This window comes from Terrapene carolina, unplaced genomic scaffold (assembly GCF_002925995.2).
Source record: "Terrapene carolina triunguis isolate 2854851 unplaced genomic scaffold, T_m_triunguis-2.0 Scaffold58, whole genome shotgun sequence".
Taxonomy (NCBI): domain Eukaryota; kingdom Metazoa; phylum Chordata; order Testudines; family Emydidae; genus Terrapene; species Terrapene triunguis.
In genome coordinates, this window is record NW_020664409.1 from 106,173,811 (window position 1) to 106,201,289 (window position 27,479).

Genomic DNA, 27,479 nt, shown 5'->3' on the forward strand with positions numbered 1-27,479 from the left:
CCCCCCCCCCCGGCAAAAAAGCCAGAGCCGGCCCTGCAAGGAGAATCAATAGGATTTGCTGTGTGGCCTGGAGTCCCTAAACCATTGGCTGATTCATAGTGGCCCTGCTAGAAATCATAGAATCATAGATTATTAGGGTTGGAAGGGACCTCAGGAGATCATCTAGTCCAACCCCCTGCTCAAAGCAGGACCAATTCCCAACTAAATCCCCAAATGGCCCCCTCAAGGATTGAACTCACAACCCTGGGTTTAGCAGGCCAACGCTCAAACCACTGAGCTATCCCAATGATAAAGAGCTGCAGATAAAACTCACAAGGAAAACTAAAGTATGTGGAGGAAGAAGAGGGAGGGAGGGGTCTTCAAAATATTTGCAAAGGGGCCTTTGGAGAAGCTATGGACATTTGTAAGAAAGGTCTGTTGAAATGTCGCAGGATGTTCACCCACATGGAGAATTGCGTAGTAAATTTTTAAACACCTGGGCATTTACAACAATGCCTTATAATACTCCATGGAGTAAACAATGTATAAACAACGTGTCATTTCGAGTTTTGTAAGAGAGCTAAGACAATGCAGAATCGCTGGCCTAAATTTTCAAAAGTGCCTAGAGATTTTGGGTGCACTACATGAGTCACCTCTGAGATTTTCAGGAAGCGCCGAGCATCCACCATCTGAACATCAGGCCCCTTTCAGTTGGGCACCTAAACACAGAGGGACTTAGAATCACTATTCACTTCTGCAGACTCGGGCCACGATGTTTGTTCCTCCCTCTGGACAGGGGATACGGCTGCTGACTGTTAAATGTAGCTTCAGGTCGAATGTAGCCGCTGTGCTGATCAGCGCACCAGACCTATCCCCACTCCCTCCATTGACTGCAATGGGATTTGAGAGAACAGCGGTGCTGAAGTGCGTGCTATGGGGAGCGGCGCTGTCGTCCTGTCCCTTGCTTATGTGTATGTGGTGTTGCAATCACATCGGGGGTATTATTGCTGGTCTGACCCACTGCAACTCCCAGGTGGAGTTTTGCTTGGAAATCAACCTTGACACAAGGAGGGCATGCTGCGGAGGGTCTCATCCCTCTGCCTTCGCCTGCCCCCTCAGTGACTGGAGGCTTTCTGGGGGCTTTTGGCTCCATTACACTCTGCTGAGTGCAAGGTAGACTATGGCTCAGTATGTGTCCTCCTGGGTGTGGTGTTCTGTCCCATCCAGTGGCACCGAGACCACTTAGAGAGAGATTAATGCGTCTGCTCTACAGCCTTAACTAACAGCCATATTGCTTTGAGCTCGTGTAGTAGCGGCTCATGCACTTTAAGCTCCAGAGGTCCCAGGTTCGATTCCCCCAACGGCGACTGGGGTCTGTAGGTGTTACACCTGGCTTTCCAACTGAGATGGAGGAGGTCAAGTAGCAGACATGGACCGAAGCAAAAGTTGGTGGAGTCAGTGGGATTGACTCACTTGAGGGATTGGGTGTTAATGTTGTGCTGAGGCATTGCCGTGGGGCTTGGGGGGAATTTGTCTCTGTTGTTTTTCTCCTGGATTGGCGGAGGGGTTTATTTTCTGTCAGAAGAAGTTTAAAACATTCTCATTTAAAAAGTTTACCAGTCTATGGCCAGCTCTTCCCCTCACTTATGCCCAGTGTGACCCCCCATGTCAGTACCATTGCTCAGAGGGTAGTGTTGGAGGGGACAGATTTTTCACATGACCGGTTGCAGACGTGATTGGAGCATGGCTGCCGTCTCGTCCTGCACAGCTATGTGTTTATTAGCGATGAGCCCAAGGCACAAAGTTTAGATCTAAATCCAGAAACCAGGGGTGTTTGCACCTGGATTTTCAGCTGGGACTCTGCCTTTAGTATGTAATTAGGGATACAAAATTTCATATACACACTGCCATCCTGTCTTCACTTTCTGATACAGTAGGTTTTGTTGCTTTAAGAATGCATCTCTAGCTCCAGGAAGATACCAGATTTTAGCTAAGGAAAGAAATGGGAGTCTGCCTTTAAGAAATGTTGAAAGAAAAGGTGCCTTGCATTGCTAACACCATTGTGTGACGTGAGCCAAAAGATAACTCAGTTTTCAATTAAATACACACACCCACTAACTATACTGTGCGCACAATGGGTGTGTAATGATACAGAAAAGCCAAATCATAGACATTGCAGAGACCTATGAGGCCATTCAACCCATCCCACAACTAGATCAGGATTGGTCCCGATAGCACATTTCCCAGTGCTTTCACCAGTCCGCTTCTGAATGTCTCAGGCGATGGGGCTTCTATCCTGGGGAGACTTTCCCACATTCTAACTGCTTCCATCATTAGGAAGTTCATCCTGATAGATTTCAGACTCAGTTTTCATTATCTTAATTTAAACTCATTACTCCTAGTTCTGGATTTATACATACACACACGTACGATCTACAGGTATCTTCTATCAAGTAAAGTTATACATATTACACCAAATGCTAACAGACATCTATCCACAATATGCTTATAGATACACCTGTGCTTGTGTGTGTGTAAGTATCGACACGCACATATAGCAGACAGATATAAATAACGCGTTTATTTCTATATACAAATCAGTTCTGATATAATTGAACAACATGGAAAACACTGGATTTTTCCCTTGCTAAACTGAAGAATGGCATTCGCATTTTTGAACCAGATACTTGACTGTTAAACTCCAGAATGACTCTGATATCTAGAAAACCACCAATGACTGAGACTTACTGTAATTTAAGGACCATTTCTACTTGTGTTCTGCTGCCTCTCCCGTACATTGAACAAACCAGCTCAGGACACACTAGACTTGTTGGTAAGGATTTTCAAATGAATTAAATGCCCTCCAACACGTGTATAAACCAACCGCCAGGACCTAACACGCTTCATTTCTAAACTGCAATTGATAAAACTCCCTGAGGGAACATCAGCCCGACTGTCTGCTCAGGGAGGTCAGTGCAGAGGAGAGCACAGTACTTACACAGTTTGAATGAGAAAGATCAGCTGCGGGTCTTGAAGTCTGCTCCCAGATCCTTGAATCGAATGACAGTGCAGCTACTCCCCAGCGCTGAGCCCTGCAGAGTAATACAGGAACCAGACCTCTTTGGTTTACTTTTACATTGACGTCAGCGCCTTTTTCTAGCATCCCCGGCTCATTTTGGTAACAGGCCATTTTAGGGGGTGGGGGGAGAGAAAGAGGAGTGAGTGGGATAGTTTTATAACTGTCTTTAGGAGGGAGCCAGGCAGCTGTGGGATGGTGTGTGGGCAAGTGTGTGTATTGAACATAGATGAACACTGCATATAGAGCAGTGCAGACTTTTATGGACGGTCATTCAAAGCCTGATTCTGCTCTCACCCCAGTTCTACACTGGTGTTCCACCACACAAAGGAGTCGCTCCTTATCTACACCACTATGAGTGTAAAATGCGCCCATTCCGATTTGGTCATGTTTTACCCCCACTGCTGTAAGTGCCTGTGCCTGGCAGTAGAAAAATCAGGTCTTGTGCGTGTGCAGGATATATGGGCATGCACGGGTAGGCCAATTTTTTAAAAAATGGATGCCTACAGTTAGGATCCTAAGTCTATATTTAAGTACCTAAATAAGTGGCCGGATTTTCAAAAGGGCTCAGCACTCAGCCGATCTTTTTAAAGTCAATGGGAGCAGCAGATACTACCCCAGAATATCTGGCCATGTAGTGTATATGTTTGTGCAGTATTACTGTGTATGTGTGCATATTTTGCAATATGGTATGCACATACACTATGTGTACAGGATGTGTATGTATGCACAATCTAGCTGTGTGTACAATGTTCATACACTCAGTATAGTGGATTCATATTTGTGGAGAGCTTTGAGATCTACAGGCAGAAGCTGGGAGCACCGGGCAAGCGCTAAGAGTTATGATTCAAGCTGGTTGAATTGTTCGGTTTGGTGAATTTAGCACTTCTTTCTGCTTGTGAATAGATCCAGGTTGTTCTGCTTGGACAAACAATTTTCAGGGACTCAACTATATGTTATGAATCATGCCCCAAAATAATGTTAGATTTCTTTTCAGGCATGATCCTGCAAACACTAAGGGCTAGTCTACACTTACCCGGTAGTTCGACGGCTGCGGATCGAAGTTCCAAGTTCGATTTATCGCGTCTGGTCTGGACGCGATAAATCGAACCAGGAAGTGATCCCCGTCGACTGCGGTACTCCAGCTCAGCGAGAGGAGTACCGCGAAGTCGACGGGGAGCCTGACCGCCGCGTGTGGACCGCGTCTGAACCGCGGTAAGGTCGAAGTAAGGTATGTCGAATTCAGCTACGTTATTCACGTAGCTGAATTTGCGTACCTTACTTCGATTTGGGGGGTAAGTGTAGACCAGCCCTAAGAGTATGTCTACACTACCTGCCGGATCGACGGGTAATGATCGATCTATCGGGGATCGATTTATCACGTCTAGTGTAGACGCGATAAATCGATTCCCAATCACTCTGCCGTCGACTCCTGTACTCCACCGTGGCGAGAAGCGGAAGCGGAAGCGGAGTCGACGGGGGAGCGGCGGCAGTTGACCCCGCGCCGTGAGGACGCGAGGTAAGTCGACCTAAGATACGTCGACTTCAGCTATGCTATTCTCGTAGCTGAAGTTGCGTATCTTAGGTCGATCCCCCCCGCCCCCAGTGTAGACCAGGCCTAAGAGTCTGTCTCCACTGCACACTAAGCCCAGATCAGTGGCCTCCAAGCTTGTGGACTCGGTATTTCCAAACCCGTGCTTAGCAACCACACTGCATTGTGAACCCGGGTTTACAATTGCTGGACCCAGGTCTCACAACTGTGCTAACACGTCCACATTGCCCTATGCAGACCTTCTGACTTGGGTCTGTGGCTTGGCCAGTGTCCATGACGGGGCTTGGACTGAGTCACAGCGGGACTTGAACACTGACCCTACGCCCCGGCAGGGTCCTAGGATCTGGGTCCTGAATGCTTGCTGGCCGAGTCAGACTGCTTTGTGTGTGGATGGAAAGAGGACTTGGGCTCAAACCTGAGTCAGAACCTGGGCTTCGTGTGCAGTGTAGACATACCCTTACATACTCTGGTACTAAAAGCTCCCGTGATGAAGCTGAAATGGAACCTACAACATCACAACAGTAAAGTTACTAAGGGTATGTCTACACTACGGGATTAATCCGAATTTAGATAATTCGAATTTGGGAAACAGGTTGTATAAATTCGATTGTGCGCGGCCACACTAAGCACATTAATTCGGTTTTTAACCACATTAATTTGGTGGTGTGCGGCCACACTACCCCATTAATTTAACCACAGTAATTCGGTGGTGTGCGGCCACACTAACCCTAATTCGAATTAACAAGATCGATTTTGGCGCTACTCCGCTCGTCGAGGTGGAGTACAGAAATCGATTTTAAGTGCCCTTTAATTCGAATTAACTGGCTCTGTAGTGTGGACGGGTGAAGGGTTAATTCGGATTAACGCAGCTAAATCCGAATTAAAGTCGTAGTGTAGACCAGGCCTAAGACTACAAGCTCTTTGGGGCATGGGCTGTCTGGCACGATGGGACCTTGCTCCATAATTGGAGCCCTGGGGCACTACCACCATACAAATAATATGTGAAATTCTCATCAGCAGCTGTGTTTGCATCCCACCTGCAGTGATCCCAGAGCAATTACACTGAGTGGAGTGTGTTCGCCAATACATATGTGATGAATGTTACACATTACACACCACATTGCTGTGTATTATTTTAGATCATATGTGAACGCTGTGTAGTTTTGCTACGTTCTATAACTATGAATTGTGTTATGCTTTTCCCAGAATGCTGTTCACTCATGCCATCCCGTAACACTTCGCAACAGTTAAACCTGGCTCTTGGCACAGGCAATTACAAAACTCTGTCAGGAACAAGATGGATGACAGTTAGGGGGTGCTTACATGGCCCACTGGCACCTGGAATGTGATGTCCAAAGCAAAGATAAGGAAGGTACAGGACAGGAAACAAGAAGAGAAACTGGTACATAGTGGAGGGGTTGACTCTTGGGTGACGTATAGACTCCTCGCGGTCAGTGACCGGTCATGCCTAGTGGTCAGAGCAGGCACCAGTAGGCAGGAGTCAAAGCCCAGGGCCAGAAGCCGAGGCCAGATGCCAGAGCCAAGGGTCAGAGCTGGAGTCAGGAATCAGAGCCGGGGGTCAGAACCGGGTTACCTGGCATGAGGCAAGGTAGGAGCTAAGCTGCAGCAAGCAGGGACAGCCACTATCACAGCCACAGGCAAACACTTTGAGCAGCCACTGATCTGTAGCTGCTGCTGGGCTTAAGAGCCGGTCTGCTCACGCTTCCAATCAAGCCGGTGGCGTAGCCAATTAGGCAGCCTACTGCAGGCCAGCTGTGTTCGTTAGGGTGCCTGAACCGTGGCTTTGCCCAACACCCTGCTGCCTGACACTCTCTAACTTGTAAACAACTGGGCTAGAAACGTAAGTAGTCTTAGATGCATATTTCCAAAGCAGACCTACTGTGTAAGGTGAAGGCAGTGAGATTGCTTCCCAAAAGGGTGGTACATACGTCTGCTTTGTCTTTGCCTCATAAACTGACTCAGCTTGGCTGTTTGGTCTCCTGAATACTTTTAATATCAGAGCCAGAGCGTAGTCAAGCAGTGGGGAGGGATAGCTCAGTGGTTTGAGCATTGGCTTGCTAAACCCAGGGTTGTGAGTTCAATCCTTGAGGAGGCCACTTAGGGATCTAGGGCAAAATCAGTACTTGGTCCTGCTAATGAAGGCAGGGGGCTGGACTCGATGACCTTTCAAGGTCCCTTCCAGTTCTAGGAGATAGGATATCTCCATAATTGGCTACCCTTAATTAACCAGGGCTTACTACTGGTTGTATCCCCACTGAAAACCCTAGTAACAGGTAAGCTCACTAGTGTGGGATCATGGAAGAAGACCCTTTCATTGTATTGTATCTGGAGCAGGCACCTGATTTAGTCTATATCTGTCGAGGGCCTAGCACGCTCCAGCCACTGTATGACTCCATGAAGTCCACTGTGGACTTTGCTATGCTAATATAATTAGCCTGGAAGGCACTCCAGTGTCATGGTGATGGGCACTAGCACAAATCTTAAGATAGATGGGTCTTCTTATAAGTATTACAGAGCTACTGAGAGGTCTCAAAAGAGATCAGGGTCCCACTCAAAAGAGATCAGGTGCTGCACAAATGCACAGTAAGAAATAGTTTCTGCCCCAAAGAATTTACCAACTGAACAGACAAAGAAGAGGCAGAGAGACGTGAAACCCTAAGGTCACCCGGTAGGTGAGTGGCACAGCCAGGAATTGAACCCCAATCTGTCGAGTCCCACTCCAGCATCCGAGCAAGCCAGACTTCCATCTCCGCTCTCACTCTTTATAAATAATAATAAAGCTTCTAAAATGCCTGGTGTCGTTGCTCTGAACCAGTGATTTCTCACTGTTACGGGAAGGCAAAGGCTCACAGAAATGCAGACCCTGGAAAGGTCTATATTTATTCTTAGAAATGCTGTTACCCATTGCAGGCTCCGTTTCAGGAGCTTTGAATACCAGAGCATGTAAAGGAAAAGGATCTATTTTTTTCCCAACTCTACAAACTTATCCAAAGGTCACTCTGAAACAGGAATAAAACTGTCTTTGAAATCTAAAGCTGCTGTAATAGCGTTTTTGGCAGTGAATAAGAAACTTGAATATTTGAGGTTTACGCCGTGAAACACAAAGGGATGGAATGCCTCAGGAAAAGGTTAAAGCCCAAGGAAAGGATTAAGTTCGGCATATTTTTGATACGAGGAATGGCCCTGCAGTGCCCTGCTCTGTGACCGACAACAACGTTTAGAGGAGTCTAATGGCAGTGGACAAAAGCCTGAGCTCAGCGGGTGGAGTGAAGGCTGTAAAGTCAGACCAGCTACACCAGAAAAAACATCCCAGCAAGGTTATAGTTGTAGGATGTTTGGTAACCCCCCCACCCCCAGCAGGAGTACCAGCTGGAGTGATAGTTCCCTGGGTCAGAGTCCCAGACACAGCGTTAACGCTCCATTTCCCCAGCAGGAGTCCTTGTCCTCCCCAAGGACCTTTCACAGCTTTGTAGAGCCCACAGGGTTGTCCTGGGAGAACTCACAATCGGAGGATATCAAAGTGCCCAGACTCTTTGCTGCAGCGTCTGGGGCTTTTTCTGTCTCTCTTTGAAGCTGAATGCTACCTTTGTGGACCCCAGATTCTAGGGTATTCTGGGGACTACTTGGGTCCCTGCCTTCGGGCTTCTTTGACTTATGCTCAGCTGCCAATGGCCCAAAGGGACAATTCTGGCAGCTGCGAATAGCCGGAATGCAGTGGCACTCTGACAAGCCCCTTTTTTCTCCAAGCATGCCGCATGATCTGGGAGCTGAGGGCATGTCATGCGGCTACACTGGCTTTATGCTACCTAGGGAGTCTTCTTGTGCAAGAGGAATTGCTAGGTAGGTGGTTAAGCTGGATTTCCAGCTGCCTTGCACTGCAGAGGGAGTCAGGGGTCACAAATCTCCCAAGATCCCCATGAAGAAAGGAGTATCATCTCGGTTATGATCTCCATCCCCCAGCAGCAAAATGGGGCACTTTCATTCTCCACGAGTATGACTTTAGATTAAAGAAACAACAACAATGAAGCATGAGAGCAGAGCAGAGCATGTCCCTCTAAGATCCTCAGTCCATCTTCACCCCAGATCCCCTCGCAGCCAGGCAAGCAAACTTCAATGTCAGAGAACGGAGCCATTTACCACCCGAGAGTGGTGAAATCAGACAAAAACACGGAGTCTCCTAGGAGGTCTGCACTTAGACTGGGTGAAGGCAGCTCTAAGGAAGGGCATTGGGATGGGATCTTCCTCTGATCCTTCCTGAGCACCCAAGGCAGCATCCTCTGCAGTAGAATTTTCATTTACATCATCTTCCTTTCCAGTGGTTACGCTGATATTGCCATCAGGCACCACGGTGGTGGATGAACCTAGGCAGAGATAGAGAGAGACAGTTTAGATCTATCTAGATTGCAAACATACTCCTAAGGCCCCCTATTATCTGAGTACTATCTATTTAGATTATTCTGAGTATCTATCTGAGTATTATCTATCTAGCTTACTAACATACTATTAAGGCCCCCTGAAGTATCTGAGCACCTCAAAATCTTTAATTGTATTTGTCCTCACGACACCCTTGTGAGGTAGGGAAGTGCTATTTTCCCCATCTTACAGCTGGCTAATGAAGGCACTCAGTGATTTGCCCAAGGCACATAGGAAATTTAACCCAGGTCGCTCAACACAATGCCCTAACCACTAGGCGATCCTTCCTCTCTGATAGGAGATCAGCTCCTATTTCATGCCTTTAGCCTTGTTAAAAATTTGAAAAGCAGCTTGTTTGTGTCACAGATGCTACGAGAGAGAGGGAGAGTTTGAGTAACTGGTGGTTACTGTGGTTCTTTAGCTACAGGGACCCCAAGATTCTCAGTGAAAAAGACCAAAACGCTTACAAGTGTGGAGGAATCAAACGGTGAGGAAATCTGCTTGTGAAGACATTTTGACACTATCCACTCAGCTGGGCCAGGTGGATAGCAGACGGACTCCCTGAACACACTCATGGTGTAATTACTACACATCCCTTTATTTCTTTGTTGTTTTCTGTGTTTTTTCCCTTTACTTTTTAAAAGTAACAACAATGAGGAGTCTGGTGGCACCTTAAAGACTAACGGATTTATTTGGGCATAAGCTTTCGTGGGTAACTGAAGAAGTGTTTTTTTTACCCCCGAAAGCTTATGCCCAAATAAATCTATTCATCTTTAAGGTGCCACCGGACTCCTTGTTGTTTTTGTGGATACAGACTAACATGGCTACCCTTCTGATACTTTTTAAAAGTAGTTTGTTAAATATCAGAGCCTGGCTCTATCAGTAAGGTAAGCAGTGGATTGTAGATCTCATAATGGATGGAAATTACATGTAATGCTTTTTTGGCCCTGATGAGTTGTCCTGGGATTATCCTTGCTTCCAGTTTATATGAACTTGAAACTAATCTTATGTTTTGAGCATTCGTGTGGCTTTCCCTAGGTGGCCACATCCACCTAATAGATCTGATTCTCTGAAGCTTTGCCTCTAATGGAACCAATCCTGTGCAAAGGCAGTGCGGGGTAGGTGTAAAAGGCTACCAAGTCAGATATTGCCACTTAGGTACACCAGCAGTAGCACTGTGCACCCACTTTCCATAGGTATAACTTGTGACAGACGGACAATATCCTGGACAAACCTGACGGAGTTAAAATAAATGTAAACCTTATTGAATGAGGTTGAATACCTTTTCGGTCCATTGTTTTTAAAATGCAATTGGGTATGTGTCACTGTGCAATTGTATGCAAATCTTCTGTGAGGCGGGGGATGCTAATATACCTCCTCCATTATCAACCCTTTGAGACCACACCCCTGGAGAGGTTCACATATACTAGTTCAAGCTGCGTTCTCCAGGGACCAACAGGCAAAGACAAGATTTTTGGATAAATAGACTGGACCTACTGAGGCCCCTCAAGACTGTACTGAAGCTGTGATGCACTTAAAACCACAAGGAAACCCTTGGCTGGGGTGTTGAAGGACTGTTCCTACCAGAGCCCATGTTAGGGTTGGAGTGATCACTGGGATCATAGAATCATAGAATATCAGTGTTGGAAGGGACCTCAGGAGGTCATCTAGTCCAACCCGCTGCTCAAAGCAGGACCAATCCCCAACTAAATCATCCCAGCCAGGGCTTTGTCAAGCCTGACCTTAAAAATCTCTAAGGAAGGAGATTCCACCACCTCCCTAGGTAACCCATTCCAGAGCGTCACCACCCTCCTAGTGAAATAGTTTTTCTTAATATCCAACCTAGTCCTCCCCCACTGCAACTTGAGACCATTGCTCCTTGTTCTGTCATCTGCCACCACTGAGAACAGTCTAGATCCATCCTCTTTGGAACCCCCTTTCAGGTAATTGAAGGCTGCTATCAAATCCCGCCCCCCCCATCTCTTCGGCAGACTAAATAACCCCAGTTCCCTCAGCCTCTCCTTGTAAGTCATGTGCCTCAGCCCCCTAATCATTTTCATTGCCCTCCGCTGGACTCTCTCCAATTTTTCCATGCTCTTTAGTAGCACGTGTGTAGGTTCTCTGAGTGATTTTGATATGTTTTCTCTGTAGTGCTTTTACCTTCCGAATAAAACAGGCTTGAGTAAAGAGAGCTGTGTGGTAAGTCTGTAACTGCTGACAGTCTCATTGTTAACCGACTCTCACAAGAAAGCAAGCAGGCCGGTTGAGCAGCCTGTCTTGGCTGGGAATAACACAGTGAAGGCAGCGAACTGTAAAGCCTGGAAATACCCTGATCAGAAGCGAGTGAGATGCAGAACTCCACCCAAGAAAGGCAATGGCCAGGGGAGATGGAAACCTGAGAGTGGGTGGCCCTTGCTGGACCACTGAGGGGTAAATATAGGTGCAGTTGCCCTGAACTGTGACCTATTTCCAGAGGTGTAAGTGATAACATGAGGTGCAGGGCAGTGGCGAATTGAGCCCTAACAGTCTGCCTACAAAATTCATGGAAGTCGGCAGCCATCTTTAATTCCTTTACTGTGAATAAGCAACAGCAAAGTAGCAGTTTGTTGCTGACCCACAACTTCTGCCCTCTCTTGTCCAAACTTGGCAACTAATTCCAGGCCAGATCCAAAGAGCACTGAGTCTGTTTTAAGCCAGGCTTTTTATCAGGGCCCGCTCCAGGCACCAGCTTGCCAAGCAGGTGCTTGGGGCGGCCACTCCGGAGAGGGGTGGCACATCCAGCTATTCTGCGGCAATTCGGTGGACGGTCCCTCACTCCCGCTCGGAGCGAAGGACCTCCCGCCGAATTGCCACCGCAGTTCGCGAGCGCTGTTTTTTTTTTTTTTTTTTTGCGCCACTTGGGGCGGCAAAAACCCTGGAGCCGGCCCTGCTTTTTATCCAGTGGGAGTCAATTATAGTCTATAAGTACCTACCTGGGGAACAAATATATGATATCTGGCTCTTCAGTCAAGCAGAGAAAAGTATAATATGATCTAATGGCTGGAAGTTGAAGCTAGACAAATTCAGACTGTGTGATACAGGATGTCAGATTAGATCATCCCATTGGTCCTTTCTGGCCTTGGAATATATGACTGGGCATTAGACGTGTGCACTAAAATATATTTTGACTACGTGCACCTTTAGTCATAGGTATGTAAAGTCAACACTCAAGCAGTGACACTACACTTCATGGATTGCTGGGCCAGATCTATGTCTGATCAAGCATCGTGCATCTCTCCATATTTCCATCTCTAGTTCTCTCACACATTCTCTCTTGTCTTTGCTTGTCTCGGCAAACAGAACCCTGAGGCATCACCTTAATTACACCAATAAAGCACCCTTTATTTATTTTTTTTAAAGGATCCCATTTTGGAGCTATTTCTGGAAGCTTTGTGGCATAAAATCTCAGGCCCATGTCTAGTATTATTGCTACATTTCCCCATTCCTTCAGCTCTTCCATGCCAGCTACAATTTAAAAAAAATCCCACCACATTTGTACTGCACCAAAGCCAAGCAGTTTTAAGGGCTCTCCATTACTCTCCATTAGCCCATGGGCCAGCTCACTTGGGCCCCAATTCAACAAGGCACTTAAGCACACGTTTAACTTAGGTATGTGATTAGCCCCTTTGAAGTCAATGGGATTTAAATGCTTTGCTGAAGCTGGGGTTGTAAACAAGGACTTCTCAGATGAGTAAGGGCTGGAGAGGAGCAAGCCAAGGTTCTCACTAGTGCTGCTTGTAAACATGAGCTTGTCACTACTTTACTTCCATGACCTTTCTGCTCAGAGCTTCTTTGCCTCTTCTACCTTCTCCTCCTTTTCTCAATCCAAGGTGGGAATTCGCAGTACTCTCAGCCTGGTACAGTACTAAAGCAGCAGAAAACAAGTTCCCAGACGTTTCCATTAACTCAGGCCCAAGGCCTCTCCAATGTTATACTCAAAAAAAGATACCTTGCTGTCACTCGCCTAACTAGCTAGCTTGCAGGGTGACCTGAACACCGATGCTTTGCGGCTGGAAGGAGATGCATTGTTTGAAAAGAGCATGCTTGTTTCATGTGAAGTGATGGAGTCCTCAGAGGAGTAGGTGGGGCTTTATTCAGTCAGACCAAGTGAGGTAAGGGCCCATTGCTTTATGGCAGAGCACGGGCCAATGTAAATCTCACCTCGCTGAGGAGCGGGAATGTAAACACTGTCAATGTAAATGATGTAACTGGAGAAGTTAATTTTTCAGGCCTACTCCTGCGCTCATTGATGTCAGTGGTAGTTTTGCCATTGGACTTCCATGGCTGTTAGACAGGGGTTTTAATGTCACGCATAGAAGGCATTATACATCATATTGGGACCTGGTTATGGGAGCCATCTTGAGACTTTCCATGGGTTTGCATAAGAGGGAATGGCTTTTCCTTGGCTAGCATAGTACAGCCTCCTTGGGTAAAACACAGTCTCCTAAAGCCAGACCTAAAAACCAGAACCAAAACTCTTTCCATCACTCTTGTCTTTCAGTAGATCCCCATGAACAGCGAATTCATGCCCAGCACACCTCCTCGGACTGCTTTTTTCTGACTCAGCCTGAGGTTGTCAAGGGAAAACTAGTAATTGTGAGGAAGAGCTGAGCATCTCCGACTAAACCAGACAGTCTCAATGAGAAAGACCAGCTCCATCATAGCAAGAGTTATCGTCCTCAGCACCTGCGCAGATATGAGGGTGTATAAGAGGCTGCATCATATCGGTCCCCTGAGTGATCGAAGTGGGGAAGAGGAGCAAATTCTGTAGCTTGCCATAGAAACCAAAATAATTTGTATAATTCTGACCTTTCAGGGCATGCCTACACTTGGGGAATGAGATGGTGTCAACAATGGGTCCCTCCTGGCCATCCCACAACTGGGGTGGAAATGGTTTAACTTCTTGCATAGACAGACCCAAAACATTTTCAACACCTGTTACAGAAAGTGTAATACACATCTTGGGTCAAAGCCACCACTGGGGCCTTATTCCACTGCCATTCCACTACCATTCCACTTTTCACCACTCCTGGGCTTCAAGGTAGGTGCAAATGTAATTTGTGTTCACCCTAAGGCCTCATAGTATGAAGTGGCCTGAGTGTAACTGGGAATTAGTGTTACTCCACTAAAGGTCAGTGCCTAATAAAAAAGTCACCCCTGTCTCTCCCCCACAAGGTTCTGGCCATTATGCTCTGGAAGACCATTCCTTTATGACTCCAGATTGGTCGACTACCTTAACCCTACCCAATGAGCAAGGCCAACACCTAAAACAGCTAGTCAGAGTAAAAGAGCTGCCGCATGCGCTGGATAGGGAAAGCCAAAGAGCAGGAGAGGGAGTTCAAATCATTTCACCAGCCTTGTTTAATCAGTAAAGGGGCAGGCCATCAATGGGACATGCTTTGCCAGTCTGTACCGAAGCCCTTGTAATTCCAGCAGCAGGGAAGAAGCCCTTTGAAAGGAAGACATTGAGAATGCCTCATTGTACACCAGTGATTCCCAGCATCTATCAGCATTGATTTTCACCCCCAGCCTATAAAGCAGATCTATGAACTCACAGGGAGGCAGTAAATCACCTGCGAAATAGCCGCTTTGTTGATATATTTTATAGCTTCTTAATTTACACTCTATAAGGCTTTTCTCTGTGCTTCAACAGCTTGGCCAGCACGTTCTCCAGGAGTTTACTAGAAACGGACATCTATCATTCCAGGAAGAGACTACAGACTTGCTGTTGGCTCATTCCTATTGATCACCGGGAGAATTGTTTTGTAAATTACATTGGATGCAAAAAAACCCACCACCAAACCCGCAGCATTTTATTGCTTTGCTCCCATGTACACGGATATCTACACAAGCTGCTGCCTAACTGGAGCGTGATATTGTAATTAATTATCTTCAGCTGGCAGCATCTCTCTAAGGCAAAGGCCTATCGAGCCGTGATGGGCAAACGTCCAACCATTTGGTGGTTCGCTGCAGTGCTGATAAGCAACCAGCAGTTCTGAGGCTTATCCGAGGTCATTCCCATGTGTCATGAACGTATGGCTAAGGGTAGCATAAAATCCCTCCTTTCCCTGTAAAGGGTTAAGAAGCTCAGATAACCTGGTTGGCACCTGACCAAAAGGACCAATAAAGGGAGAAGATACTTTCAAATCTGTGGGGGAAGGTTTTTGTTTTGTGTTCTTTTGTTCTCTCTGGGTCAGCAAGGAATCAGGGCAGGGAAAATACATCTCCTAAAGCCATACCTGAACTAAGCCTCTAAGATTACAAATTGTAAGTAATAGGAAGGAAATGCGTTAGATTATCTTTTGTTTTAGCTTGTGAATTGTCCCTGTGCTAAGAGGAAGGTTTATCCCTGCTTTTGTAACTTTAAAGTTTTGCCTAGAGGGGAATCCTCTGTGTTTTGAATCTGATTACCTTGTAAATTACCTTCCATCCTGATTTTACAGAGGTGCTTCTTTTACTTTTTTCTTTATAATAAAGTTCTGTTTTTAAGAATCTGATTGGGGTTTTTAGTGTCCTAAAAACCCAAGGGTCTGGTCTGGGCTCACCTTGGTTACTCTCAAGCCTCCCAGGAAAGGGGGTGAAGGGGCTTGGGGGGATATTTTGGGGAAACAGGAACTCCAAGTGGTCTTTTTCCTGAATCTTTGTCTAACTCACTTGGTGGTGGCAAGGGCAAGGAAGAATTTGTGCCTTGGGAAAGTTTTTAACCTAAGCTGGTAGAAATAAGCTTAGGGGTTTTTTCATGCGGGTCCCCACATCTGTACCCTAGAGTTTAGAGTGAGGAGGGACCCTCATTAGCCTTTTTCCAGTCATCCGGGACCTCCCCCGATCGCCATGAGTTTTCAAAAATAATGGCTAATGGCTCTGCAATCTCATCCGCCAACTCCTTTAGCACCCTCGGATGCAGCGCATCCGGCCCCATGGACTTGTGCACGTCCAGTTTTTCTAAATAGTCCCGAACCACTTCTTTCTCCACAGAGGGCTGGTCACCTTCTCCCCATACTGTGCTGCTCAGTGCAGTAGTCTGGGAGCTGACCTTGTTCGTGAAGACAGAGGCAAAAAAATCATTGAGTACATTAGCTTTTTCCACATCCTCGGTCACTAGGTTGCCTCCCTCATTCAGTAAGGGGCCCACACTTTCCTTGACTTTCTTCTTGTTGCTAGCATACCTGAAGAAACCCTTCTTGTTACTCTTAACATCTCTTGCTAGCTGCAACTCCAAGTGTGATTTGGCCTTCCTGATTTCATTCCTGCATGCCTGAGCAATATTTTTATACTCCTCCCTGGTCATCTGTCCAATCTTCCACTTCTTGTAAGCTTCTTTTTTGCGTTTAAGATCAGCAAGGATTTCACTGTTTAGCCAAGCTGGTCGCCTGCCATATTTACTATTCTTTCTACACATTGGGATGGTTTGTTCCTGCAACCGCAATAAGGATTCTTTAAAACACAGCCAGCTCTCCTGGACCCCTTTGCCCTTCATGTTATTCTCCCAGGGGATCCTGCCCATCTGTTCCCTGAGGGAGTCAAAGTCTGAAAAGGAAAGGGAGCAAGGACGCATGAGCCCCTGGTAGAACGAACCACTTCTCAGCGTGCTCTGCAGAGGGACAGCCCTCACCTGAAATTCCCAAAGGGCTAGGCAGATTTCCTTCTGGTTATGTCTCTGGCTGGAAAGAACAAATGCAGATGATGCTAAAATGAGCCTGCTCAGCTCTTAGTGGTACATAGAAACTACAAAGGCTATTTTTAGGTTGATTTTGCTGAAATTAGAGCAGCATGTTTTCTACGTACATGAGAGTGAGGAAGATGGAGAGCAATGCTGAGAAAGAGAGGGAGATGAAGGAGTCAGGGATGGAGCGTGGGAAGAGAGAGATACAGAAAACAAGAGATTGGACCCAGTGTAAATCCAGAATAATTCCATAGGTTCCAGTAGAGTCATTCTGTACGACTCAGCCGAGAGATGGTGGGTCAGTCAGCAGGGGGCATGTGATGACTCTGCTATGGGAGAATCAGCTGTTGCCCCTTTCAATCCAGTTCAGGAGGGATATTGCTCTCCAGGTGGCTGGAGACAGAGGGATGGTGTCCGGGTTACTGTGGAAGGATCGTGGGGTGGTAGGCAGTGGGAGACTATTTGGGACCTACCAGATGTTAGAGCCAGTGTGGATGAAATGCCTACAGTGCTTGCCTAGGAGTGGTCCCACTAGTGAGGATTGGTGCAACATGGTGCTCCAGGGCCCTAGATTCATAGGCTCATCGATCCCAAGGCCGGAAAGGATCATTGATAATCATGTGGCCTTGGAATCTTGGGTCCTGAGCTCTCTAACAATGGGACGGCCATTCAAGATGGACCTAAGCACACTTCATCATCCTATTCAGTATAAAGCCATATAGATGCAGATGAGCTGAATCAGAAAACATTCAGCCCCCACAGAGTGGAAATTACCCTTCCCTCCCCAGTGCTGGAGCAGGCTGGGGTGCTAGCAGAGGGCACCAGCTCTCTCCAAAGGATGCCAAAATGATAGCCCTAAAACCACGAAGAGTGCCAGGTCCTGATAGTAACAGCAGCGGCCTTCCCAGAGCAGGGCCTGGCAGTTGGGACAGTACCATGGGGAGCCAGGAACATGGCGCAGCACATAGGCTCCCATGCAGGTGGGAGGTTACAGGTTAGAGAGAGAGTGACCATGATGGAGAAGGGACCACAGATGGGCAGCAAGGCCAACCCAGCCCAGACACTGGGAACATGGATTACAAACGGATGGGTGAAGCACACCCCTTGCGCAGAGAGGGGCTCTGAGGCAGGAAGCTGCATTGCTATGCAATATAATTGCATAATATTGCATAGGGATCATGTAAATGGTTTGTATACTCTCGCTGATTGGACCCGGAATACGTCGTCTTTGGGCTGGGCTGGGATGTTAACGACCCAGCAATTGATGTAGAACTGTTGAGAAAGCTGATGGAACCACTTCAGAACAGTGGCAGCCGGGAAGAAGGGGAACCGATTCAGACTTCTCTGGGCTCCAGTGAGCTCAGGCAAGGGCCCAGCTTACAAGGTGAGCCCGATACGGCCAGCCTCCAGGGAGCAATGTCAGTGGAGCCTGTAAGTTGCCCATAACCTACCGAGCTGCAACATGGTGTTGGGGGTGTGTGGGAGGAAGTAAAAAAAGTCAGGTCACATTGGGTCACTGATTGTTGCGTCAATGGATTGATTTCTTCTCTTCCCCAGTTTAAGCAATCACACGCGGCACCTACACATAGCCCAAGAGCTGGCCTGGCCACTGGGTTATTCCAGTTTTATGCCGATGTCCAAATGCCTCCATGTCATAGAATCATAGAAGATTAGGGTTGGAAGAGACCTCAGGAGGTCATCTAGTCTAACCCCCTGCTCAAAGCAGGACCAATTCCCAACTAAATCATCCCAGCCAGGGCTTTTCAAGCTAGGCCTTAAAAACCTGTAAGGATGGAGATTCCACTACCTCCCTAGGTAACCCATTCCAGTGCTTCACCACCCTCCGAGTGAAATAGTGTTTCCTAATATCCAACCTAGACCTTCCCGCTGCAACTTGAGACCATTGCTCCTTGTTCTGTCAACTGGTACCACTGAGAACAGCCGAGCTCCATCCTCTTTGGAACCCCCCTTCAGGTAGTTGAAGGCTGCTATCAAATCCCCCCTCATTCTTCTGCAGACTAAATAACGCCAGTTCCCTCAGCCTCTCCTCGTAAGTCATGTGCCCCAGCCCCCTAATCATTTTCATTGCCCTCCACTGGACTCTCTAATTTGTCCTCATCCCTTCTGTTGTGGGGGGACCAAAACTGGATGCAATACTCCAGGTGTGGCCTCACCAGTGCTGAATAGAGGGGAATAATCACTTCCCTCCATCTACTGGCAATGCTCTTACTAGCATGTTACACTAGCTAAAACTGGAACAATGCACTAGTGGGCAGGGGGCTAGCTTACGACTCAGGAGAGCCAGGTTGATTCCCTGTTCTGCCACTGACTTTCTGTGTGAGACCTTAGGCGAATCACATAGCCTCACTGGGTATATCTACAAAGCAACTAGACACCCTCCCATCCTGCAGGGTCCTAGAGCCCGGGCTCCAGCCCAGAAGTCTATACTGCAATGAAACAGCCCCACTGCCAGAGCCCTATTCAGCTGGCACAAGCCAGCCATGGGTTTTCCTTTGTTGTGTAGACTGTTACAGGGTTACCTGTAAAGTGGGGACAATAGCATGTCTCTATCTTACAAGGCTGTTGTGTGTACGTTAAGACTGTGAGGTGGCTCAGATGCGGTGCTAATGGGAGCTATGTCAGCCCATGAATCAGTGTGAGCTCGACGTTATCAAAGGGGAAACCGAGGCAGAGGGAGGGGAGTTGACTTGCCCACGGTCACACAGCATATGAGGGGCAGGAGCTGGGATTAGAGTGCAGGGATCGGCTGTCTCCCACCCTGAGCTCGTTTTCCCAGCCCGGGCTGCTTTTCAGCACTTTGTCATGGCTTTAAAAGAGAGGGCGTGGCCTGTGCATTTGTTGTACGTGAAAATACATCTCAGGGCCGGCCCCGCTCTGCACCTGCTGCAACAGCTGATAGTGAAGGGATAAGTCAGGTGACAGACTCCCAGAGTGGAGCTAGGAAGATCCCGGGGCAGAGCCGTTTTCCTGGAGGGCACAATTCCCTCCCCATGATTTCCAGCTGAGCCTGAACCTCACTTAGGTTGGAGGGGATCCCGCAGAGCACCCCAGCCACGTCCCTCTGCCTGGCCACCATCTGGCCCCGTTCCCAGTGGCTCTGGCTAAGGAAGGGAGAAGAGGGTGTGGCTCTCTGTCTCGGAATTAGATGTATTTCTAGTGTCTGGTTAAATGCTGGGTACCCGAGAAGTGTGTGTGAGCTCTTCCTAACGCACCCAGCTGCGCAAGGCTCTGCTCATGGCACTGCAGGAAGAGACGATGGGGATTCAGTCCCTGCCATCTTCCCTCTGAATCCCTATTGAGCCAACATCCCAGCCAGGTGGTAGCGGGCAGCGTGATGTTGAAGGTACAAGTTTTCAATGAGATGGAAAATTGAGCACTTACTCTGATCATGGACTCCAGGACACCTTTCACTAGAGCAGAAGTGTTAGCCTCAATGCCCCAGACAAATTCCAGGCTGGACAACTGCACTGTGCCTTGCTTAAATTCCCTCTGCAGTTTCAACTCGATGGTATTCTTCATTTCTTATTGTGTAGCGTAGCGGTGCGCTATTAAACAGCTGCCATGTTCCACCTCAGAGGTGGCTGCATTTCTGTGTTATGAATTACTTTAATCCATTCTTATTTGTACAGTACTGCTCATGTGCAGGGTGCTTCATAGACAAGTATGATGACAATGTCTCTGCTGCTCCAAAGAGTTTATAAACTACACAGTAACGATCATTTCCTAGCTTGTAATGCTGTTTGGAAAGGTCCCGTGTGAAAGGACCTATATCAGCATAAAAATATTATTTTACCATGGAGGGAAAATATTCTGACCCCATCCCGTGATCTGTTTGTGCCTTGAAGTGTGAGATCTGATGGCATATGAACTTAGCGTCGGTTTCCACTGAAAGGAAAATCTGACTCGGTTGCTGTGAGTCAGGTTTGAATAACCTCCCTGGACTGTGCCCTGGGTTAATCTGAACTGCCTTGTAAAAGCATTAAGCAGCTAGAGTCTCTCTCATGTAGCTGACGAAAGCTCCCTCCTGAAAAGCTCATGTCTTCAAAGACGAGGACTTTTTAAACAGGAAATATTTAAGGGGTGGCATTGACTGCAATCATCACGTAGCCAGCTGAATTTGTATGCGTCAGGCACTTTGATTAATAGATGGGGTTCTGGGTGCTTGAGAAAGATTAAGTCCAAGAGTGGCTATGCCAAAAATGCTGCTCCTCTCTTGTGAGCTTGGAGTAAGCAACTCCAGTCATTTGTCTTAGGTGCTCGTGACATCAGTGTTGAGGTCTTTCACAACTGTAAATTAAAGTGACTGATGATCCTGACCAGAGGTGGCTTCTCCTCTCCGGGAAAGGGAAATAACTCAGAAAACACAGCTGGATTTATACTAACGCCGGCTCCAAGCATTGGGAAGTAGCCCAGGAACCCTAGCCCACACCACCAGGACACACACCCCATGGATGCAGCATTGGAGCCAAGATGTGTCACAGGAGCAGAAAGCCCTACATCGGAGCTCTAAGTACCAGGCGTCTGAGTTATAGCTTTCCTCTGAATTACTCTCCTTTTTCATCTGCAATGCTGCATTTTCCCTTCTCATCAGCTACCCAGGTGTTTGGAAATTCTGAAGTAGGATCCTATGCTGCTCCTGTTGAAGACAATGGGCCTTCTGCTGTTGCCTTCAGTGGGTGGAAGGTCGGGCCTTGTATGCCCATGCTGTAGCTAAAACAGTAGCTTCCACCTGACGTGAGCACCATGTGCGGTTGCTGCTGAATCAGCAACATGGCTAGATACAGAGATGTTGGACTGAAAGCAATCTGAATTGTCCTGTTGGACTGTGGAGACCATGAGCTGGGACGTAACCAACCGTGCTACAGATGCTTCACAGGCAGGAAGAGTCAGTGGAGTTGAGTGAAAGGACACAACTGGAGTTTCCTACAACACGCTGGGGAGCTCTGGTATTTTTCATTACAAGCAGTTTTTGCACATGTCAAAGTGCAGGGCATAGGAGCCCTGGTGGATGCTGCACAGATACAAAGGCACATCTTCTCAAAGACCCTGTGTGCTGTGGCTGTCACCCCAACGGCTGCAGCCATTGTGAGCTCTGAATGGCTGTGCCATCTTCACATGGGACCTTGGAGACCCTGCCTGAGCCCCCCAGTGGCAGCAGTTCATGGCAGTGATGGATGGAATCTTCAAGACAGACACTGGAGTAGACAGACTAGCAGGGCAGGAAAAGTTCCTTGGGTGCTGCCCACAATTCCATCCCCTGCTGAGGCTCCCATGCAAAATCATGATTGTGATGGGGAGCCCAAGTTAGCCTTCATTCACACCTACCCATCCTACAAGATGTGTTCAGATCACACCTGGAGACCAGAGGCACACAGCTCTGCATAGAGCTCATAAGAACGGCCATACTGGGTCAGACCAAAGGTCCATCTAGTCCTGTATCCTGTCTTCCAACAGTGGCCAATGCCAGGTGCCTTAGAGGGAATGAACAGAACAGGTAATCATCAAGTGATCCATCCCCTGTTGCCCATTCCCAGCTTCTGGCAAACAGAGGCTAGGGACACCATCCCTGCCCATCCTGGCTAATAGCCATTGATGGACCTATCCTCCATGAATTTATCTAGTTCTTTTTTTAAACCCTATTATAGTCTTGGCTTTCACAACATCCTCTGGCAAAGAGTTCCACAGGTTGACTGTGCGTTGTGTGAAGAAATTCTTCCTTTTGTTTGTTTTAAACCTGCTGCCTATTAATTTCATTTGGTGACCCCTAATTCTTGTGTTATGAGAAGGAGTAAATAACACTTCTGTATTTACTTTCTCCACACCAGTCATGATTTTATAGACCTCAATCATATCCCCCCTTATTTGTCTCTTTTCCAAGCTGAAAAGTCCCAGTCTTATTAATCTCGCCTTATATGGAAGCCGTTCCATACCCCTAATCATTTTTTTAACCTTTTTTTGAACCTTTTCCAATTCCAATATATCTTTTTTGAGATGGAGCAACCACGTCTGCACGCAGTATTCAAGATGCGGGCGTACCATGGATTTATATAGAGGCAATAGGATATTTTCTGTCTTATTATCTATCCCTTTCTTAATTATTCCCAACATTCTGTTTGCTTTTTGACTGCCGCTGCACATTGAGTGGATGATTTCAGAGAACTATCCGCAATGACTCCAAGATCACTTTCTTGAATGGTAACAGCTAATTTAGACCCCATCATTGTATATGTATAGTTGGGATTATGTTTTCCAATGTGCATTACTTTGCATTTATCAACATTAAATTTCATCTGCCATTTTGTTGCCAAGTCACCCAGTTTTGAGAGATCCTTTTGTAGCTCTTCGCAGTCTGCCTGAGACTTAACTATCTTGAGTAGTTTTGTATCATCTGCAAATTTTGCCACCTCACTGTTTACCCCTCAGTAGAACTGTTCAACAATCAAGCATTATTGAGATTCCTATACATAGCTCTGACACCAGCCAGTCAATGGAGATAATCTCGATGCCCATTGCTCTGGTTCCCATGCCTTTGGCTTGCTGCCTTACCATGGTGACTTATTCCTCCACCTCAGAGAAGTGATCAATCACATCACCACTAATTCACACTCCCCCTTTTTTTTCCAGGTGTTGCTCAACTGGGGTTCATAATGGTGGAGAATTTCTGTATCTATCGCAGACCAGACCATAGAATCTTCCAGGTGAGACGAGATCTGAATTTCAAAGGTAAAAATGAGTGTGAAGAATGGGTTGGACTGGAGATGGGGTTAGGTGGATTTTTGTGGGGGAGCGCTTCCTTTACTTTTTTTTAAATTTTGAATTGCTCTCAGCCAATCCTGAGCTGGAACCTCGTTCAAAGGTAAAAAACCAGGCAGAATAAATCCCTTTCCCATCTCTGACATCCATCACCAAGAACACGGCACAACCCTAACATTTTTTTCCCCCTTGGCAGGTTCTCTTTAATCCTATCTGCTGTCTCTTCTTCAGCAAGCCTGTGCAACCCTATCTGAATCCACTGGCATCTCCGAAGGCAGCATGGCAACAAGGGAGAGACGCAAGACGCATTCCTAATAGGACCAAGATAGCTTTTTCCCATAACTCTTGGGCAGTGGGAACACAGCAGCTTTGCAGAGTGGTGTTGTGTCTAAAGTTAAAATAACCGGAGGGACAGAGCGGGGCATTTCAATGGGATTACTGTAATTGGTGCTTTTACTCCAAATTAAGAGGGCAGGGGGTGGGGGAAGAAACCCTTTGGCGAGTTTCCAAAATGCTTAAATGAGCCACTTTGATATTTCTTGGCTTCTTAGTGTTTGACAGGAATAAAGTGTTCGGCAGAGTCCAACTTGTAAATACAATTTGAACCGATGCTTTGTTTTCATTAACAGAGCTTACCGAGGGCTGGGGCTTTATTGTTGTTCCTGAAAGTCCAAACTGTGGATTCCTCCTGCTGTTGGGGTTGCAGAGTCTCCCCCACCCGACGGAAAAATAATATTGATTTAAAGTCCCAAAAGTTCTTAACTCAGGCCGAGTCCTGTTTTACAACTTCGAACCCCCAAGCCCTCTTTGTCCTTATGCTTCTAAACCATGGAAAATCTCAGCTGTTTTCAACTATAAATCTCCACCGACTACAGAAATGTCTCTCATGAGGAAATAAATAGGAGAATACTCTCGGGTCGCAATGGTGTTGAAGGTGCCAGTGTTTGATGCTTTCCCAACAAAACCCATGCTGACTAGAGGAGGGATGGAAAGAACTTCTCTTTATTTTCATGATCTATCTCGAAAAATGGGAATTTGTGCCAGCACAGTTTATTTTTGTTAAAAGAGAGCTGTGCTGCTGGTCCCCTGAGCCCAGAGATTGAATTCTCATGCAGAGAGAGGTAAAAAAGCTCACTTAGAAGAGATAAAGAGGCTAACTGATGACTAGCGATGGGTAAATCTCCAAAGCATTAGCAGCACTGTCCAGTTTTATCCCAGTATCTCTAAATGGCTTTGATCTGGGGATGCCATCCAATTGAGCTCCATTGTGAGATTTCCACTTTGGCTCACTCTGGACTAGCTGAACTGCACCAGTCAAATCCCCTGGTGTCTGAAACAAGGCAGTGTTCTCCGTGATAGCGCTCTGAGCATGAGCATTACAGACAGTGGAAGGGATGAGGATTAGAAATGGGGGCTTGGAACATCTAGGGTTACAATAGCAAGAATAAAAAAGGCAACAACATTGGGGGAAAAAAAAACCACGAGAGGTTTGCCAGGGATACAAAATCTCAGGCTTCAGGGATAAGTCAACTATTGGGGGTCAGGAGGAAATTTCCCCGGTGGGCAGGTTATTCCTTATGTCTGCATCACCTTTTTTGGGCGCAAGTAGCACCGACCATTGCTGGTGACAGGATAGTGGGCTGGCTTCTTCAAGGCCAGCTGGCTAAGCAAGACAGCAAACATTAGATAAAGTGGTTTAATCTCCACGGAGCCGATGGGACGGTGTAAAGATGACTTGGCCGACGATTGCTGAATGAGGTCAGCTCGACTCCCCTGCCTCCACTAGAGTTGCATGAAGGGATGAGTCTGGCCCCAAATGTCATGCTTCAAATGCAACTGCTGGTCCCTTGACAACTGCGACACTTTCGGAGTTCCCCAAGGAGTGCAGGGTAAATCACTACCATCTGCTTGCAGCGTGGGGGAGCCTTCTCTGTGCCCACCCCGGGGGAACTCGCCCAAAACTATCAGCTGCTGGCAACACAAGCGCCCCACTCCAGGGTCCCCAGGCCCCGCTCTTCCCCTCTGCAGGCTAGCAATTTGCACACCCCAGCCCTTAGGCTCCCTAAGTGAGTCTTTGGGGCAGAGCAGAGAACCTGTGGGTAAATCTATAGAGATCACTAGCCCCCAGAGTTCTGCTCTGGCCCAGGGGTGCAGGTCCTATAGACCCCACTTTATTATACTAGAGTGCCCACTCCCTCGACCTCTGGACACCACAATGCACACACGTTCGCTGCCTCTGTGGAAGCAGTGCCCCCAATTCACTAGCTTCACCTCAGTTCAACACTCTCCTGAGCACACAGCACGTAGTCGTGTCTATAGTAAAATTGACGTCTATCTGCCAAAGCTTAAGATAAAGAGTCAAATAGAAGCCAGGATGAGAATTGGAAACATGACTACAGATAAAAGAAAAATATAAAATGCCATTTGAGCCCTGTACTTATTAACAAGAGCCTTTCCTGTCTAACAAGGCATTTCTCACCCAAAGGTCCATCTGTCCAGCCCTTGGTCCAGCATGAGACGTTCACCCTGGCAGTGTCGCCCCCATAATGGATCCCATCTTGTATCCCTCTTTCTCCTATTTTACAGTTCCAGACATTTTGTCTTGTTTCATAACCAGAGTGTTCCAGGAACTTCAGTTCACCCATCATTGTCCCCCTAGTCCAGGTCTTTTTCTTGGGCTTCTTTGTAAAGCCTGCACCTTGTCTAGGCTGTCAACACTTGGCTGGGCTGGGCTGAGAGATGTCAACTGTTCTCACTCTGGACCGAGTTAGCTCGGAGAACCACCCTGCCCCCGGTGACCAGTTTCACCTCCAGCAGCTTTGGAACGCACTATTCTACATGTTACACAACTCTTCACATATTTTCCATATGTACGTCTCACAATAACCATGACAACCAGAGAGTTCTTAGCTTTCGGCAGACACCACATGGCCCCCTTTGGGGAAATATTGTGAAGATGGCGATCACAGGGGAAACGTGCCCATCTGGGCATGTCTAGGCAAGGCCCTGGGTATAGACTTGTAACTGTGTGCCGCTGGCTATAACCAACTTGGGTTGCTGGGTCACAGCTACAGACTGTGACAGTCAGAAGTGCAGCATGGTTCAATCATAAGTAAGTGCCGAATCAAACAGAACCGGCCTAAGTGTCAGCTCACATGGAATCCGAACGCGCTTCTAGCAACCGTGACTAAGAGGAGAGTGTCATGAAAGATTAACCAAGATTTTCAAAAGAGCGTTACGATTTTGGGGGCCTCCACCTTTGGGTGAAACACCTGAAAAGGGCCTGCTTTTCAGAAAAGCCCCACTTCTTTACAGCGTCTCAAGCTGGGCTCCCCAAAATTGAGGCCCCCATAAACCACTAGGCGCTTCTGAAAACCTTGGCCTAAAATGCTCAGTCCAGTGGACCCATCAGAGGGGGAATGGAGACTTAGGTCGCTGTGATATTTAATCAAAGTGACTGGTTTCCCCTTCATCCTTCCTGGTTGTTATTGGAGGAAGCTCCTTTTGAATGAAAAGAAACACGGTGTGAATTAATGTTAGTAAAAGGAGAAGGAATAACGGGCCTAGAGCACGATGTTTGTCATGTATTCACCGTACAGAGGAAGCATGGCTGGTGTCTGTGCAAGCTTCCCCCTTCGTCTTGCACAACGGTGTCTGGATCCTGCCCTGCCTCTCAGTGCTGGAGAGTTCAATCTCCGTAGTCATAGGCGCCGACTCCGTGGGGGCTCCGGGGCTGCAGCACCCACGGGAAAAAAATAGTGGGTGCTCAGCACCCACCAGTGGGCCCCGCCAATCAACTCCTTCCCCTCCCACCCGCCGGCGGGCACCACCGATCAGCTCCTCCCCCAGTGCCTCCCACCCACCAGTGATCAGCTGTTCAGAGGTGTGTAGGAGGTGCTGGGGGGCAGTAGGAGGTGGGGCGCGCTTGAGGGAGGGCATAGAATGGGGCACGAAGAGGTGGG

General features: G+C 47.4%; 1 protein-coding gene across 1 annotated transcript in view; it reads right to left on the bottom strand.

The window, feature by feature from the left end:
* Positions 1–3,042, bottom strand: part of GPR20 (G protein-coupled receptor 20) — a 33,701-nt gene extending 30,659 nt beyond the window's left edge. The window contains exon 1 of the mRNA XM_024198068.2: positions 2,978–3,042. The gene's annotated coding sequence lies outside the window, so the exon portion shown is untranslated. The remainder of the gene's footprint in view (positions 1–2,977) is intronic.
* Positions 3,043–27,479: the final 24,437 nt, after the last annotated feature.